Source organism: Ambystoma mexicanum, chromosome 4p, assembly GCF_040938575.1.
Source record: "Ambystoma mexicanum isolate Mex_15411 chromosome 4p, UKY_AmexF1_1, whole genome shotgun sequence".
In the NCBI taxonomy this organism is placed as follows: domain Eukaryota; kingdom Metazoa; phylum Chordata; class Amphibia; order Caudata; family Ambystomatidae; genus Ambystoma; species Ambystoma mexicanum.
This window is the reverse complement of record NC_090927.1, coordinates 741625246-741644679: the sequence shown is the minus strand read 5'-3', so window position 1 is coordinate 741644679 and position 19434 is coordinate 741625246. Positions and strand designations below refer to the sequence as shown.

General features: G+C 47.0%; 1 protein-coding gene across 1 annotated transcript in view; it reads right to left on the bottom strand.

Annotated features, from left to right (window-relative positions):
• LOC138452855 (uncharacterized) overlaps nucleotides 1–19434 on the bottom strand; it is a 1928742-nt gene that overhangs the window by 853021 nt on the left and 1056287 nt on the right. The gene's annotated exons all lie outside the window — the stretch shown is intronic.

The window sequence follows — 19434 nt, the reverse complement described above, 5'->3', positions numbered from 1 at the left end:
AACTGCCCCATTTTAGCCCACTGTCTTAAACAATGTGACAGGGAGAGCTCCTCCTGATTGCCCTCACCACTTTCAGTCACTTCCTCATTTGCAAGGAAAAGGTTTACTCTCCCCCAATTAGAATATTAAAATGTTCACCAGCTGCTACTGGCTGTAGGTGAATTCTTAACTTGCCTTGTTCCAAAAATGTTCAGTGCGCAATGACATGACAAGCAAACCACTTTCCTATTCACCACTGGGACACCAGATGTGTGCGATGAGGTTACAAAATCTGATGCAACAAAATAGACGGAATAGAGCAACACACCACCATCGGCAGCATGTAACATTGCAATTTGTAAGGAATCGTCTTATTTTGGAATCAACCCTTTTGTGCCGTACATTCATGCAAAGCGCAATAGGGGTTGCCTCTGGTTGAAGCAATAATTCAACTGCTGCAAGGTCGCCAATATAATATTAGTGTACGGATTGTAGTTGCACCTAGTGGGGAGGAAACACAGGAATATTTAATAAAGTGGGAAGTACGCAAGGGCTGCATGCTTGCACCCATGTTTTTAAGTTTGCTCCGTAACAATGCTCCTGTGTGCTGTTTTTCCCCTCGTTGACCGAGAACGGCTTAATTAGGTTATTGGAGTGCTTACACAACTACTGCTCCCCGAAGTGACTTGTGGTTTTGTGTGCTAAAAGCAAGCTAATTGTGATGGGCCCTGGCAGCCCCTGAAACATATTTGCATCAATGGTAAAATTCTGGAGGTGGTCCTGAGGTTTATATTGGAATTAGCGTTGCAGCATCCAGTAGTGCTACAGACGACTGGAGAAGAGAGAACTTTCTCCCTGGAAGCTTTGGGAGAAGTCTTACATTTTCCATGGTGTAAGTTAATGGGAGTGGCTATGAAGTGGGCAGGTGAATAGCCAATGAAGATTACCCCTGCTATCTGCACAGGGAGTATTAATTCTATTAAAGACTAGGAGGCGAGCATTATGCTTCAACTTCTTTAATTCACTACTCTTCAGCAGTTTCAACAAAACTCAAAAAACCATAACAAAACACTGAAAACAGTCTGAACAGACTTTTCTTCCTTTTGAACTACAATCCCCATAATCTCTGTAGTCCATCACACTCCATGCTCAGTAATAACCACTTCCTGTTCCTGAGCTCCTCCTCTCTTTTACTCGCTCTGAAAGTCACACTGCGAACTCCACACTAAGCCTTGCAACTAGCAATGACTCGAACCATTCCAACCGAATATTGAACTTCCTCGACTCCAGGCTACTACCTCTGCTAGTCTCCTACATCAATTGTTCTTCTGCTCCTCTCCTAGGAATAATAGAAACAGAAAAATCAGGGTGGTGTCCATGTATTGTTGATACCATCATATTATTACTTTATGCAATCTCATAATATCCTGTGCAATACATAACTTGGGTGGGAATTTAATGCTCGCCCCCTAGTCTTTAATAGAAATATTACTCCCTGCACAGATAGCAGGGGTAATCTTCATTCTATGACAAGACTGGAGGCGAGCATTATGCTTGTTCAAAGCTTCCCAACACTGCGACCGCTAAACTCTCGGTCGGCTTGAAATAAAGTTCGATCATTCGACCAGTCTGCTGTTAACATAATATCTCTAAGGGATACTCCTGTTTTAAAGGCTTTAGACGCCATAGCTCCGCGCACTGAATGCGCTCCATACTTCTCCACATATATCCCTGGTGCAAGCATGACCTCTTTAACCCATCTGGCTATAGTAGCTGTGGATACACCTTTGAAGGGCTTTCTGCGCGCTATCAGCAATTGCTTAGTATTCGCTGCTCTGTATTCTGCCGTTCTGCTCTCGTATTCTTTCACGCAGCTTGCTACGCACCATTTAGATCTGCTCAGGAAATATGGATAGTGAACTGACGAAGTCCCTGTCTTAGTTCTTCCCACTATAGAAAATGTCACGCCCTCTGGTCCGAACAACCTTCTATCTACCTCCAGCGCTCTCACGTCTGACACGCGTTTACAAGAAACTAGGCATAGCAACATTGCTAACTTTCCTGATAACTGTTTCAGAGATAAATATCTGTTGCTGGGCCAACTCTCCAACAGCTTAAGAACGGATATAACATCCCAGACGGTCTTATAAGAGGTTCCGGAGGCACTCTAAATTTTGCTCCTCGAATAAGCCGAATCACTGCTGGGTGTTCACCTGCTGGTACTCCATCGATAGGGTGGTGTCCTGCAGATATGGCGGACCTGTACACTCCTATGGTGCAGAACGCTTTCCCGTCCTGCAACAAATGAGCCAAAAAGTTCAAAATCATCACTACAGGCGCAGAAATGGGATGAACACTTCTCCCTCTGCACCAGCTCGTCCACTTGGCCCAAGCCGCGTCGTAGCTCCTCCTAGTGGACAGAGCCCAGGATTCTGCAATGAGCTGCGCAGCTTGAGACGAAATGCCTGGCAACGCCCAGCATCTCCTGATATCCTGCACGCGACGAGTGGGAGAGTCCCCCTCACTCTCAGAGGGTGATACGACCCAGCTGGTTCAGTGAGCAAGTGCTCCCCTTCTGGGAGCATCCTCGGGTAATCCGCTACTAGCTCCATAAGAGTCGGGAACCATACTTGAGACTTCCAGCACAGTGCTACTAACAGCAACTCCGCCGTCTCCTTCCGACACTTCGCTAGAACTCTGCTCAGCATCATAAATGGGGGAAACGCGTAGTGTGGACCTCCATTTTACTCTTGCAGGAACGCATCCGTCCCTCGAGCTCCCGGGTCCAGCCTCCAGCTGAAGTATTCTGCTGTTTGGGCATTCAACCGAGATGCAAAGAGGTCTATGTGTACTGGTCCCCATCTCTCGGTCATCCTCTGAAACGCTGCTGGATCCAGCTTCCAATCGCTGGAATCCGTGAGGTAGCGAGAGTTCCAGTCTGCTATGATGTTCAGCATCCCGGGAAGGTATTCCGCTGTGACGGACGTCTCTGACTGCAGGCAGAAGTGCCAAAAGTCCTTCGCTAGTTCGGCTAGCATCCTGGATTTGGTGCCACCGAGGTGATTTATGTATCGCACTGCCGATATGTTGTCCATCTTCAGTAGGACAGAAGATTTTATCCTCCCCTTCGTGAAGGCTCTGATCGCAAAGAATCCTGCTAGTAACTCTAGGCAATTTATGTGTAAACGGAGTTCCTCTTCGCTCCATTTCCCCCCTGTTTGCAGGTCTCTGCACCTTGCGCCCCAGCCCAGCCAGCTGGCGTCGGATTCTATGACCAGATCCGGTCTGTCTCCGAAAATGGCACGTCCATTCCAGGCGTCCATATTCTGTAACCACCATTCCAGCTCTGTCTTGGATTCCTGATCTAACGGCACCTATTGGTGGTATCTCAGGCCTTGCTGCAGATGCCTTATCTTTAACCTCTGCAGTGCTCGATAATGTAGCGGTCCTGGGAAAATGGCCTGAATAGAAGCCGCTAACAGCCCTACAATCCTTGCTAGAGTCCGGAAGGATACTATCTGTCTCTGCAGACATCCTCTGAGTTTCCTCTTGATGTCGCGAATCTTCCGAGCTAGCAGCTCGAGCGTCGCTTTCCTGGTATCCAGGATGAAGCCCAGAAAGTCCAGGTTTTGCGCCGGTTCGGTGTCTGATTTCTCCTTGTTCACTAGAAATCCTAGGGATGATAACAGGTCCAGGACCCATCTTGTCTGGTACTTTTCGGGTCTCTCGATCCTCGGCTAGTAGCAGGAGATCGTCTAGATAAATGATCAACCTTATTCCTTTCTCCCTTATTGCCGCAGCTACCGGCTTCATCACCTTGGTGAAGGCCCATGGCGCTGAAGCAAGCCCGAAGGGCATAGTCTTGAATCGCCAAAGCTGTCCTTTCCAGCGAAAAGCTAGGAAAGTTCTGAACTCCCCTGCTATCGGGATCGTCAGGTATGCATCCTTCAGGTCTAGCCTCGTCAACCAATCTCTCTCTCTGAGTGAGTCTCGGAGCGGATGGATGCCCTCCATCTTGAAATGGCGGTACACTATCCAACTGTTCAGCTCCTTTAAGTCTATAACTGGTCGCACTTTCTCTTTCTTGTGCACCAGAAACATATTGCTTACAAATGCGGGGTCTCCCGGGCACCTTTCTATGGCGTTCTTCGCTGCTAGTAGACGTAGCTCCTGATCTAGAAGTCTCTGTTCTGCGCGCTCTAAACGCTGCTGGTGGGGCCTGCGCTCTTGCACGGGTGGCTGTACAAACTCTAGGCGCATACCCACAATTGCTTGTAACACCCAAGCATCGCTGGAAAGCTAGCGCCAGTTTCTCAAGAACATGCCCGTTCTCCCCCCCACTGGAGGATAATACGCTGCTCTCACCTTGAGTGAACCCTTGTCCCCAACCAGATCCTCTTCCCCTTTGACCCCTTGGGAAGCGTCCTCTGGATGGGAAGAAGGAGTCCTGTTGCCTATTCTCCCAGTATTGGGCTCTGGGATTCTGGGGTCTTCTTCCACCCTGATTGCGACCAGTCGAGCGACCCCTGTGGCGTCTGGTCCCTCCACAAACTTGGTTGGGAAAAATCTTCCGGATGGAAGCCTGCGCTTTCTCCAGAGACGTGTAGATGCCCACAAAGCGACCCATTTCCTTGCCGAAGGTCTCTCCGAAGAGGAGTCCTTGAGCCGCCTCACTGGCTTCGTATGAAGCTAAATCACTTAGCTTTGAATCTATCTTCAATAAAAGCCCTCTCCGGCATTCTGATGCGATGGCGCAGTTCGCGTTCCCTAGGAGGCATACTGCTCTCTGCGCCCAGCCCGCTAGGGCGTCGGGGTCCACTTCCTCCCCTGTATCTCTAGCTCTTTCGGCCAGGTCCATGATTTTCGCGAGAGGTCCGGCCAGGTCTAACACTTTCTCCGGGCAACTCCTCCAAGACCTATCGATACCCTTACGAGGGTCTTTGCTAGTTTTCAAAACGAAAGTCAGCATTTTGGGATCTTATTCTGGCGTCTCGGTCACCTTCCCTGGGAGATTTGGTCTTGGGCATTCCGCTCGCAGTGTCTGGCGAGCCTCTTTGTCCAGCGCTTTTCGCAACCTCTTGGTCATATATTGAGCCACTCTTGGCGAGGGCTGCCAGTCCAAGGATCTCGGGTTCCGGATGCTGTCCGGATCGAACATGTCCTCCTCCACCTCTTCGAGGTGCTTTTCTTTGCGGATTCTCTTCCCTCCGCTAGGTTTGATTTCTACCTCCTCCTCTTCCTCTTGAGAGGGAGTTTCACTTTCCTCCAGCTCCTCTTCCGAGCCTGGGTCCTCTTCTCCATCTTCTTCCACTGGAGAGGGGGTCGTGAGGTCCGGCACAGTCTGACGCCGCAAATATGCTTCACAGAGCTTTGCGAAGGCGTCAACGACCTCTGGGGCCTTCTCTTTTGCCCCATCCGAAGGGCCCTGGGGGTCAAGAGGGGCTGTCCTCTTCCGGGCCTTAGTACTCCCCATTGACCCTGATTCCAAGGGTTCCACGGCCGTGCTCTCTTTCCGTCCGGCATTGTCTAAGGGCTGGTGTAATATCGCCTCTAGGGACTCCAGCCTATCTTGCAGGGGTCTCACCCCTGGAGCCACTGAATCTATAAGTGAACTTCCCAGCACCTGTTTTAAGCTAGCAGCAAGATCTGATGTCTGCTCCTCTTCACTCCACTCAAACTCCGACATCTTGAGAGGGTGCTGTGTGCCTGCTGTACCCGTTAGGGTGTCACTGCCCTTTCACTATAGGTGGTTCGGGGTCTTACTGCCGACCCTTCTTTATATCCTTAATAATTATAATTATATTTTCTTTCTTTTTATTAATTTTTTTTTTCTTCTAGTGGCTGCTCCGGATGGAAGATAGTCTTTATAGGTGCCTGGTATGGGCTTTCCTCCTCAAGTCCTCTTTGCTAGAGGAACGTTGGTCACTGTATGCCTCGTGAGGCTTTCTCACAGCTGATTGCTGAATCGAAATCTTTTCCGTTTTTGTCGTGTGCGCTTTAGATCGTGCTCTTATGGCCGGAATGTGATCCTGTAATGAGGCCGCTGCCTCGTAGCTTAATAATAATATAATATTTCACCGCTGGGCCCGGCTTCTTTCGCATGCTCTGCTCTGTGTCGCATGAACGAATGTGAACACGGAGGCAGGCACTCGCTGGCCCAGCCCTTGCAAAGGCGGGAGCCGCGGGGATTCGCTTCCTCACTCGCTGCTGACTCTGCCTCCCCAAGGGAGGGGGCCACTACCCGGCGCTCGCACTCCCCGCTGCCTCCGACTCCGCGAGGGAGGGGGTTGGGTTCAACCTTCGTGCAGTCTCATGAGCCGCTTTTGCCTACCACGATCGCGGGATGACCCCCCTAATGTGCCGGACATATGGCACGGGGCGCGCGAGTCGTGGGGAAGGCAGCTCGCACGAACGAGCTAGCAGTACACTCGAGCTGCAAATCGCTCGGTTGCTATGAACGGTGCGCCGCTGCGCTGCATACGTTTGTACATTAAAATAAACGATCTGAAGATCAAAGCTTCATGTTCATCCCTGAACTAACATCCCTGTCTAACCAGACCTGTCAAACACTGTATCTAACCCTACACATGCTGAAACTAAACATTTCCACATACAATAGGGAGATAACCAGAAATAGTACTTATCTGCTTGAAGAGCAGTAAAAGAAGAGGAGGAGCTCAGGAACAGGAAGTGGTTATTACTGAGCATGGAGTGTGATGGACTACAGAGACTATGGGGATTGTAGTTCAAAAGGAAGAAAAGTCTGTTCAGACTGTTTTCAGTGTTTTGTTATGGTTTTTTGAGTTTTGTTGAAACTGCTGAAGAGTAGTGAATTAAAGAAGTTGAAGCATAATGCTCGCCTCCAGTCTTGTCATAGAATCCTGCTACCAGAAGTTCACTGTCAGTTTGCTCGGGAACCAATCGAGGCAAAAGGAATGGGAAAAGGGGCGGTTGGCAGTGAGAGAAGGTGCCCGGTGGATAATGGAACCCACAAGGAAAAAGATGGAGAAGGAAGCAAGGAAGGAGAGAAGAGTGAAGGTGGGGAAAAGGAGTGCAGAGGAGATGGTGGGAACAGAGAGAGAAATTGAGATTTTGGAAAACAGAAAGGCTAAAGACAAATCAGTTGTAAAGAGGGGGGAAATAAGTGAATGAGAAGACTCAGAGGAGATAAAAGAGAGGACAGAGGTCTGATAGAAGGTGGTGGAGAAAGGATAGAGTGCAGAAGAGGAAGCTCAAGAGGAGAGCAAAAGGAGCAAAGGAGAGGCGATAGTGTGGCAGAGCAGAGTGGCATATGTATGTTGGAAGCAAAGAGGGGATGTAGGAAAAAGAAGGAGTCGGAGAGGAAGAAAAAGATATAAGGAAACGAGAAAGAAGAGGTGAAAGATCCAAAGAGAATCTTAAGGAAAGCAGAGGGGAGATGGCGAAGCAGAGGCAAAGTGGGGAAAGCAGGGAGCACATAGAGGGCCAATGAAGGAAGGCAGGAGAACAGAGGAGGATCCTGATTCAAAGACATAGAACCCAAACAACAAGAGAGGAGAAAGGAAAGATGGCAGAATGAGGCAGAGGAATACAGTTGGAGAAAACAGTTAGGAAGGGACAGAAAGATACAAGAAAGAGTGTGTGGGGGAACTGCAAGGAGAGCGAGTTTATGATCCAAAGAGAAAGAAGACAGAGTGCAGACACGAGGGGGAAAAGATGTTGCAGATCTATGAGGAGGTTCACAGAAAGTAAAGCTGCAATGAAGGAGGAAGGAGAAAGAAAGTAACCAGAATGGAAAGCAAGGGAACGCAGGGAAAGAAAGTGGAGAGAAGATAACAGAGCGCAGAGAAGATGAAGAGAGGGATTATCAATACTTGACCCTCCAGGTTCTGTAGGAGCTGACCCTAGCCCTTCAGACCGCTTGAAACAGCGTCCTTGTGCATCAATGCAGTCCTATTATACACTCACATGGGACCCTGGAAGAACAGGGGATTGGGACACAATACTAACCTTAGACACTTGTCTTACTTCAAGACATCAGTAAGGATTAAAATAGAGAAGAAATCAGTTGGACCTGTGACTCCTGGTAGCAACTTCAGCCTCTCTATTCCAACCCTCTGAATCCCTTCTAGACTCGATGAGCCTCCTTTAAGAGTCTGAAGAATATTTGATTTTGGAGTCTTCCTTGAGTATGAACATCTGCTCCTGAAGGTCCTCCTTCACAGTTGGGCATACCTTTTCTTATCCTAGCTAAGTAACCCCATTTTACATTGTACATGGCTGAATTTATGCACCTTGTTTTCCTTTTTTCCATTTCCCTTCTTTGCATTTGGGCAACCTCAAATGCTACTGGCTTCTCTGGGCATTTTCCTGTATTCCTTGTCTTTGTTTCTATCGGGCCCCGGCTTTAATTCTGCTTTTACTGTGCTCTTTCACTTTCAATTGCACACATTCCCACTATAAGTGGGATCTCTCGGGCATGCATGGGTGTAGTTCCTTGTCACTACCAGGCAGAGCCGTCTCCCTCCCAGGCCCATGCAGATCTGTATGTTCTGGCTGGGCACTCCCTGGCACTCTGTGTAAGACAGTCCCAGTTTGGGGCCTGCACAGCATCATGCTCTCGCCGGCCTGTAGGCCTGCGCTGCTTGGGGTGTTCCGGCTGGTCGTTCTCAGCCGCACCTCAGGGGCCTGCCCCAGTTCAGGGGGCTGAGCAGCGCACTCCCTTCTGCTACCGAGGAGGTGAGAGTTGACCTGTACCCTCCGTACCGTCCACTCTGATGATTCAAATGAAATCACTATGTTGCTCAATTTTCCTACATAATTCCTGATTATGCCAAGCACTACTGAACCTTGCTTTCTTCCATAAATCATTAAGCAGACAACGTTCCAACAAAAAACGGCTATAAGGTCCTGGCTTCTACAAACGCTAATCCCCACCAGTTCTTCAAGATCATGTCCCACGAAGATCCCTCTGCAAAATTTGAGGAATACACCATTTTATCAATGTTTTTTTTAAATCTTATTTAGAGATCCAAAAAGTGAACATTCCCCAAGCTGTGCAGATAAAAGGTAGTTTAGAATCTTCTATCAAGCTCCAGATCCCAGCCAAGACAGTCTTCCCCAATCAGGCTTCGGTCTTTCTCACAATCATGGCCAGGTAGAGGCCTAGCCATCTCGGAAACGGCTGTCAAGGAAAGCTGTTTAAAGGAGTAATTCCCTGAAAGGGATGAAGAGGAAAGGATAAGCAGAGAGTTGCTGAAGGAAGAGAAGGCTGAGGGTCACCTGGGATGGTAATAAATCAGAAAAAAGGGAGAACGGTATGAAGAAGAAAGAATGAGGATTAAGGCAAAAGGCATTGAAGGAGATACTTAGACAGAGAACACCCCAAGAAAGGACAGGGTGACTGACACAAATAGTCTGAAAGAAACCGGGTTGGTTGGAAAGCAGTTAGAAGTAGAAGGGGTTGGGACAAACTCCTAAGGCACAGAGCAGTAGGAGGACCGCGAGAAGGGGAAGCACAGCATTCTGGGCTCAAAGAGGCTCCAAGTGACAGTCCACCGTTGTAGGCCTCTGAAGAACCACCACTTGACGTTGGACAGGAGGAACACTGTCAAACTCCACCGAACAAATATGCAAATAGCAACAAGAAAAGTAGAGATTATAAAAGGAGTAGACTCTCAGTGACTGCTGAATCTAGCACAGCAAGGCACGCTCACCTTAAAAAGCGGTTGTCTGTGGGCGACAGCCCTAAAGAAAGGGAGACCCAGGATGAATCTCATGGCACCTGTTATTTAAATCTTCCACCTTTTATTTTGAACCTCTTGAGTTGATTATCTCAACTGAGCTAAATCCTAGCCATTACTCCAATCCCTCCATGACTAAAATAGAGAGCTAGATTGCATTGGGCACCGTTTCTGTGGGCATAGCCTTGTGAAAAAAGGCAGGTGCGTCTGAATGGGGTTAGACCCTCTTTTGTAACGTATGGATATCTAATCAGACTGTTTGTCCTGGTTTGCTAATCAATATCTAACACAAGGCTTATTTCATGGTCCTACTGTTCTTTTCATCAACAAAATAATAAGATATTATTCTTTGCATCTGTGGCATGTGAAATTGCACCAACAACTTTTTTCAATTTAAATTCAGTTTTTGCAATGGCAGAACATCACTGTAAAAAAAAAGAAAATAGAAAAGGCGACAGAGATGGCTAATCATAAAAGTAACATACATCACGGGTTTTACAAATTAAATGGAACCCTTTTGTATCTGCCATTTATGAGTTAAGGTGACACAACCGAGACAGAAGGGAATTCTATTAGGTAGGTTAAATTCCCCCTTCAGGGAAATGAAACAATAAACTGAAATACATCCCTCGAATGAGGTAGCCTAAAAATAGCAGTCACATTTGCATTTTGGTTTATTCGTATTCGTCCTCTTATTTCTGTATTTTTGTGATAACCTACTTTCTTTGCTCTCTTTCCTTCCTCTGCAGCTAGGTACAGCTCATAATATTTAGTATTTATTTCAGGGATTAAGCTTTTTAGGTGTCATGCTTTGGAACCCGTTGACTTCCGTGTAACTGCGCCCCTCCTATGGTGCCATAGCTATTGCACATTTCACTGAATTAACACACACACGCTGGGAAAGCATTGGTGCGCTGGTTTACAGACACTTTAATATGGTTAATAATTATTGGAATACAATCTGTGAAAAAAAGATACCCTCTTGAATGGCTACCACAAGGTTTACAGGAATCCCCAGTCTATCGCAGACTGTGTCATGCAAGTGAAGGAGTTGATGGACACAAACCACCTCCCTCTAAAAACCTCAGGGACAGAGGTCGTGTTCGAAGGCCCAGTGGATCCACACCTTGGTTGGTTCTCTCCCCCTTTAGCTGGCCATCACTAGTGGCTATGTCCCCTGTGCCTAAGCTAGACATATGTAACTCGGGTAGTCACCTCCCATGTAGTACTATCATTTGTAGAGCAAGTGAGTGCAGTGACTAATTCGGCCTATTACCACCTCTGACTATTTTGGGTATTCTCACTCACTTGCACCACTCTTATAAAACTACCCTGGGACCTGCATTTTCCTATGTCACATTTCGAGTACCGCAATGCGATCTATGACAGGATACCTGATACAGCTTTGCATGGGCTTGAAACAACTCACAATTATGCCGACAGCCTAGCCTTTGGGCTAAAGCAATCAGATCACATCCCCACAGCACTAAAGATACTACTACACGGCCTGTCTTGGAAGCAATGTATTGGGTTCATTCCACTCTGCCTTCAGCATAAAACCTTCTGTGGCCTTGCAGCTGTCGACCTCACCAAATGGTTCTCTTAGTATACGCCAACCAAACGATTACCGTTGATTTCCCAAAACCTGCTAGATACTCACAAATATATCTACAAATGCTTTCGAGGTAAATCCATCCCTTACCAAAGCTCATCTTTGAGGAACTCCCTCCAGCCTACCCTCCAACGTGCACCAGCTCAGCTGATGTTCAGAAGAATACTGAAGGCATGGTTGTTCAATCCACCTGTTGCGCATGGTTTCTGAATAACAATATGTTCACCTTCAAGGTCTCTGTTCCCTACTGCTCTTCTCTGGCTTCCTGTTATTTTCCCTCCCTCACACCTATGATCAATATGCACTCTAAAATGGGAACTTTGTGGCATGTGGCACACAGAAACTCAACAAAATAAAAATGAATGACCAGGGGGATGGCCAAGCTGGCTAGGTTCTAGGAAGGTAACTCGGTTTCAGAACTCTGGCTCAGTTCAGCTGCTGGGGCCTCCAGTGCTGCCCAGCGTGATCATTCAGGGCTGCAAACTAACAACACAAAAGGGTCTGATTCAGATGAGTGACAGCTGACTCCATTTCAGTGGCAAAGACGCATTTCAGTGTCCATAATGACATAGAGGAATTGCTCCCCTTGGACCATTGATAATGTTCCAAGGTTTTGCAGATGAAAGCATGCCGCAGCTTAGATGAGGTCCGAGATGTGACCTGCTGGAGGTGAGCAAGGCCTCTAAAGATGTGGCACCAATGGTTGCTTGGGGGAAGATAAATTGCAGGGTGTGTGCCATGGACCATCCTGGTCAGGCTCCTTGCTATTGAAAGCTACTCGGCTGTGGAACATAGAGCAACGGTTAAAGGTTAATGCCCAAGCGCAGATGTGTGCATCCCTGCTCTTCTCCATGAAGATCATCTCATAAATTGCAGAGATTGTTTCTAGTGATCCCCTTTGGATTGCTACTTCTACATTGTAGCACAATTATAATTATTATAACTATAACATCAGATTAGAATGGGACATATACAGTGCATGCAGGAGCAAATTGCAGAGGCACCACACTGGCTCTGACCTATTCCAGCCATGCAGTGGTAAGGTACTTGTATCAGCTGGTGAGAGACTGTTGCTAAACTTCCTGAATATGCCCCATGCTAAGAGGAACTGGATGGAAGCCACACTGTCCACAAAGGAGGTGATGCTGAAAGGACTGCCTGGGAATGTGGCACAGATTCCAGGTCTCACTCACCAATGTGAAACATCTGCTGAAGGTGGCAGAAGGACTAGTGGTGGGAGGCGGTCATATGCCTTCACAGGTGGTTTTTACAGGCGTGTGACCCATGATATAGGGGAGGCTAATTGCTGAATTGTCTGTCTAGAAGACAAAAAAAAGGATAACCAAGATCCGAATTCTGGGATTTCCAACCCAGTTTGGGACTGATGACCTCTGGAATTTGCAGAAGATTTCCTTGGGCAACAGGCCTTGCTATATCAATCTGGCCTAGCCCCAGTGATTTATATAATGATTTCATAAGACAGATAGTCTGCCATGCATATGTGTTGGAGAAGGAGAGGATACTGTGGGAACCATTATGGGGAAGTTCCCAGATCCTAGAGTCACTGGTCACTTGCTCAAGGCCCCAAGCCAAGTGAGCATCTGTTTGAAAGCCAAAGGACTCTCCTCTTGCCAGACCTAACGAGGCATTCAATGGATAGGCTGTGGATAGGCTGTGGAAATTGACAGCAATCAGGGGTGATCTGATGAGGAGAGGAGTCTCTCCAACAGTCGCATACGCAACTACATTGAAAGAATAATGGGAAAACATCCATATTTACTGACCTGACAACAGTTAGCTCTTTTCAGGAGTGTCTGGTTGACAGGAATCGGTAGGAGCTGCCATGTAGGGTTCTTTTGAGCAGCCAGGGAACCAAACAGTCCTGTATTTATTGCATCCGGGGGCCAGAGGTTACACTAATGGGCCTTAGGATTTTGAGGTTTGACTCCTTATTTTTAGTCATATTCCTGGGTAATGCTATGTCTAACGGGAGCAATTTCCTTGAGCCCTCTCTCTCCCCTCGATCTGCCCCTCTTGGCTGATGGCGCTTTGGGGGATATTGTTTTCTGCTTTAATGGTATTGGGAAATACTTTCAATGTTGTAGTTATGTGAGTGGGCAGGCGGTACATTACGGAGGTTTGTCTTGCTGTAATTGTGGTTTAATGTTTGCCCTCAATAACAAAAAGGTTCAATTTGAGGGGAACAGGTTGGTGGAGCTGAAGGAATGGTGGAAAATAGCAGTCACGGTTTGGTTAATGTATTACATTTTTTCACAGTAGTTCCTTCACCTGCAGGGAGTCAAAATACAAATGCTGAAGCAGTGCAAATAACATTGCTCACGTGGAAAACAATACCACAAACATACAACAGAAATGTACCACATGTATAAACCAGAAAGGTGCACAGGGGAATTGTATTGATGTATTTAGTAGCTTTCCTCAGGGCAGACCAGTTGTGGGCAGGCACTGGAGCACTTTAAAGTGGATAATAAATCAATTCTCTGTGCCACTCTTTAGGCACAACAAATATATCAAACTCAATTAGTATTTTGGTCAGCAGTACATTCAGCTTCCAGAGGAGGGCGCTGTGAAATGTGGTCAAAGGAATTACACAAGTACGTGGTACAAGTAGTTCATTACTCATATCTGGATTCCATAAAATAATGGCTATAAATTGGTTGATGAAGGCTAGTAGTCAACAATTGTGGCATAAAGTATGTCCTTTCAATTGACTGTAATGGATTAGTTATTTTTTTAATTGTCCATGAGGGAAATGGCTTTTATGGGTTGTCGTCCAAAATACCACTGTGCTTGTCAAATATATAGTCTCATTGTTTTTCTTAATGCATTTTCTTGAACTTAAAGTTTGGAGTACATCCCTTCCGAGTCCTCCGCAGCAAGTGGTTACAGTGTTTCCTCTTGTATGTTTCCCCCCACTTAGGGCTTGTCTGTCCATTAATAAGCTCTTCTGTTGTTGTGGATTCTTCCATTGTCTCCATGGCCCAGATGTCTTTTTGTAAATCGTGTGTGTTTTTCTATTGATATAGATATCTATACACCATTGTAATCCTCTTGTTGTTCTTCATGCTTAATACCTTCAATGGTCAATTTGTCCAAACATTGTTAGGCTGTCTTGTGGAAGGACGCAGACCCCCAGTCAAACAAAGGTTGGTAAAATAATGAAGACATTAATTATAATAATACTGTTACCATGGAGGAAAGTGAGGCATCATGAACCAGGAGTGGGGTGGGTCTTAAATGAACTTCCTTGGCAAAAGAAAACAAGGAAGTGCGTGCAGTATAAAAGAAAAACATGTTTTTACACCTTCACTGTGATGGCATTATGTGCACCTAGTATTTCATATTTTTCTTTAAATCACAGAGGACTCTGGATAGGGTATCCCATGTTCTATTGACACAAGGTAGTGCTGGTTGCTATTCATTTTAACTATATCGAACTACGCAGACGCACGTAAAGTGCTGACATCAAACTTTCAGCCAACTCCCGGTTACTTGAGCAGGGACATCTGCTCGATGCCAAAGGTTCTCACCAGTTAAAACCAAATATTAGAGCATTCTTCTGCAATGGAAGTTGTAATAGGGGGTGAGGCCTAAGGCCCTCGCCTGAGGAGGATATAGCTGGAATTGGGACACTGCAGCCATCTTTTACCCAGAACTGTTTTGTTAGCTAACAACTCATGGACACAGAATTAATCATCTCCGTGACGACCTGGGCATCACGGTTCAGGCCTAGCCTGTTTGACCACCTTTCTCTCCGATTGACCCTCCGAGGTCCAACTTGAGTCCTTTCTCTGATTCCATGTGATAATGTCCCTACATATATATCACCATACAAGAATGGCGCCATTTTTGCAGCGATATTATCCCATGGAACCTGCGGTGGACACCCCTGTAACCCCCATATTTTTTTAAAGGAGCGGGGGCCGCCTCCGCATTTCCCGCTCCCATTTACCCCATAAATTATCCACATAAATAATGTTGCCTATGCCGTTTCCCGACGACCATATGTATGGCAACATTATTTATGGGGATAATATTACCTGATACCCTTTCTCTCCCCCAGCTTTCTCTCTAAATGTTGTGTTCCCCAGGGTTCTAACCTCTCACCCTGGCTCTTCAACCATTATTTGGTTCCTCTGGCCCACCTCATCTCAACCTTATGTTCTAACTTTCACTGTTATGCAGATGACACTCAGTTCTCCTTCAGGCACCCCTCAGCCTCCTCTGCTCTCTCGCTCATACCGGACTGACTATCTGCGATTCAGGAATGGTGTGCCTCCAACAATCACTGCTTTAATGACAGCAAGACGGAGATCCTTCTCAATGGGACCCCTGCTCCCGCTTTCCCTCTTTCCCTCTCGCCGCCCACCCTGGGCCCTTTACCCGCACCTTCTTGTGAGGCGAAGAACCTTGGTGTCATCTTCGACTCCAGTCTCTCCTTCTCTCCTCACATCTCTGACGTCTCTAAGAAGTCACACTATCACTGGCACCGCCTCAAAGGTATTCTTCCTTTTCTCATTTTCCCCCAGATGCTCACTGCCTCCAGAGCCCTGGTTCATTCTAGGCTGGACTACTGTAACAGCCTCTTTCTAAATCTGCCTGCCTCTACTCTTCGCCATTTGCAACTAATCCAGAACAGGACTGCGAGACTTGTTCTTGACCTCAAGCCCAGGGATCGTATCTGTCCAGCCCTGAAATCTTTCCACTGGCTCCCAGTGGCTGCAAGGATCAAGTTCAACACCCTCTGCATCATACACAAGGCTTTCTGGGGCCAAGGGCCACACTACATCCAACTATCTCTTCCTAAGCATCTTCCTTCTTGCACCCTCTGCTCATCCATCTTCAACTCTATGAAGGCCAGGCGCTTCTCCAGGTAGAGTGTGGAAATGCCATCCTGCCTCTCTCAAACTTGAGCAGGACCACCTAAGGTTCCGGAAGCAACTCAGGACCTTCCTTTCGCTTCTGCTTTCTCTCTCTCCCGCCACCCCCTGCTGATTCTCCTGTCTGCTGCACTAACTGGTTACCTGGGCATCCACTGAACCTCACGGGCACCAGGCTCCTGCATGACCAGTATCCCCTTGCACTGTCGCCGGGCCTCCCACCCACACAGGGACTGTATCTGCAACCCTACTGTCCCCTGCCTCACTGCACTTACATGAGCCACCCCCGGGCAGTACTTATGATGTCTTGCCACTGCACTCTCCCTCCTCCCCACTGGTACTTCTCCTCTTTCCTCCCCCTCGTACTTGCACGATCTGAATGACACAAGGCCTAGTAAGATCGTTAGTTTTGTCCTCCCTCTGTCTACCCTTCCTTGTCTTGACGCGCCTAGAAACACTTGTTTACAGGCACGTTATAAATGACTTATCACATCATACCAATCCCAAGAGACATGGGAAATACATGTTTTAGATGAGATGGGAATAATGGACCAGAAGACCTGGTAAGTGCCTTTCGATGTTGCAGGATCAATTGTCTGGAGCTCATAAAGGTGCCCATCTGGAGGGCAGGATGGGATTATCGGCTCGGGATGGGTTAATGCTAGGATGCTGTCTGTCTTTCTGGAGTTTCTCAAGCCTTCTCTATGGTACCTGCTTCATATAAGTCATCCAAAGGGTAGCAGTTTATCTGTACAGTACTGTTGTCCTTAGGGATATTCGCAGCTTCTCTGCCTCTCTGGGAAAAGGGGGCCCTTCTTGTCTGAACTGCACTTGCTGCAGGATGGGAGAATTAGGCCTTCTCTGATGAAACTGTAAATACGTCACATGGGAACACCATGTCCCAGACCAGGACGTTGACTTACACATGGAATAGTTGTCTTGGTTCACTTCAAACAAAGTAATCAAGCAACCAGTAATGAAACATGGTGTCCCAGGTCACAGAATACATTTAACGAGGTCTGTGGCCCACAAGCACTGACCAAAGAAGAGGAAGACCTACGCCACTATTTTTGGGTTGGGGCCAAGCCTGATTTGCATATGGTCTTTCCCCTTCTGTAATGGCTTGGCAGGCGAAGAACGATGGTCTGGAGGGTTGCCCAGAGCAATGCCAGAGGTTAAGATTCATTCTAAACCTTCCAGCCATCACCTCTTTGTTTCTGCGATGTCACCTCGAGTGGGACGGGTATGCCCAGACGTGGGCCCCATGCCTGCTGGGCCTAGAGACCAAAGCTACTCCTCACTGATGAGGCCCAACAAGGCCAAAACATGTTTGGGGATGCTTGTGGTCTTGTGCAGAAGGGATGAGACCTAGCAGTTCGGGCTGGACTGCCCCTTTTGGGGTGGGGCCAAGCCTGATTTGCATATGGTCTTTCCCATTATGTAATGGCTTGGCAGGCGAAGAACGATGGTCTGGAGGGTTGCCCAGAGCAATGCCAGAGATTAAGATTCATTCTAAACCTTCCAGCCATCACCTCTTTGTTTTTACTATTTTCTCTGCCTATGCTTTGGAATGGGGTGTCAACCTTCAAACCCAGGTGCAACAAAACCATAAAGGAGTAACTAGGATTTTAAAAATTCACTACCACACCAACCGCCAGAGGAGAGAAAATCTTCTCTTTGCTACCAACAGCCGGAATGTATTAAACCCCTGCGCATCTCTGCTCAGAACGATGGAGGACTAGAGGATTTTGGTAACTTCCTACTTTCCCTTTCTGTTAACCATCTTTCAAGGTAGAGATGGTTCACCAAGAGCGAATGAAGGGCACCTACTGCCAGTACCAACCATTGCCTCCTGTGTTGGGAAGAGGACCTCTGCGAATCTGTCATAAACCCAACTTGCCAATACCTCCTTCTCATCCCTCCATCTTTCCTCCACATCTCACTACTCGCTTCATAGCTCACCTGTCACCTTGTGGTACAGAAGAGACACCTCGGCCACCCTGTCCCATCCACAGACATCCCCCTTCCTACTCCAATGACTCCTCAGAAATATCACTTTTTTCGTACATTTACATTCCAAGCACTGATGAGCCATCTTCAGCCTTTGTCCCCCTCTGAACCTACTCCAAAACGGGACTCATTCACAAGGAATGTATGTTTCCTGCATTGTTTAACATTCCTCTGCTGACTTGCCACTGGATGTTTTATGATATCCCCTCAGAAATAAAAGCTGCTGAAGATATTTTGGCTGTTTCCCTTCGTAACTTTAGCTCCTCCCCATGCACCTGCACAGGCTGTTCAGCCACCGGAAATCGGTACATGACGGACTTCACTGAATCATGTATGGTTTATTGATTGCTTGCTCTTGGCAAAACGCTCCTTCCGGTTTCCCGTGTTTTCCTTGGCAGCTATTTGTGTCGGTGCCATTTTTCCCGTTGCGTATTCACTCCGTCTAACCGACCCCCACCACCTCACCCTGCCACCCAATCCCCTAACCCAAACACACAACAAGTTTATTTATTTAAAAAAGAAAAATGCAGCGAAAAACCGCAGCAGTGAAAACACTGACAAAAATGCCAACGGCAAAGATCGCTGGGAGCAAAACAATGTAAGCGCTCCTTTCCTTGGGCATATCCTCAAGTACCACAGGGCCATCAGAGCCTATATATTATACATTTCCATTTTATGAATATTCAATACTAACATGCCACCTCTGTATCCTTTCAGAACACTTTTCAATAATATGCAAATACAGAAACCCAAAAATGATACTAAAAAAGTACTTCAGGATATACAATTACCAAAAACACTGTCTGTACCAACTCTTTGAGCAAATAAGCAAGCTAACGGCCTACATCGCCGTGGATTCGAATGCGCTGCATAGTTGCGCAGGAATTGATGACAAAAAAATACTGGCAATCCCACCAGGCCAGCCCTACTTCTCACGCTTTACACCGACCTACACATATTGCCCTAGAGAAGCAAAGGCTAATTTGAAAATGTATGTTGCTGTTGACATTTTGCATTGTCACCCTAAACATCTTGTTTTCTGTTACAGGAGAAATCCCGCTGGTGGTAAATAACTGTTTCGTTGGGATTATGGTTATGCCTGGTGAAAATCCTGGTGGCAGTACCTTACTAACACATTCAGACTAGCAGTATTGCATTATGGCTGGTGGTATATACACAGTAGTATAGTAAAAATATCATTGATGAAACA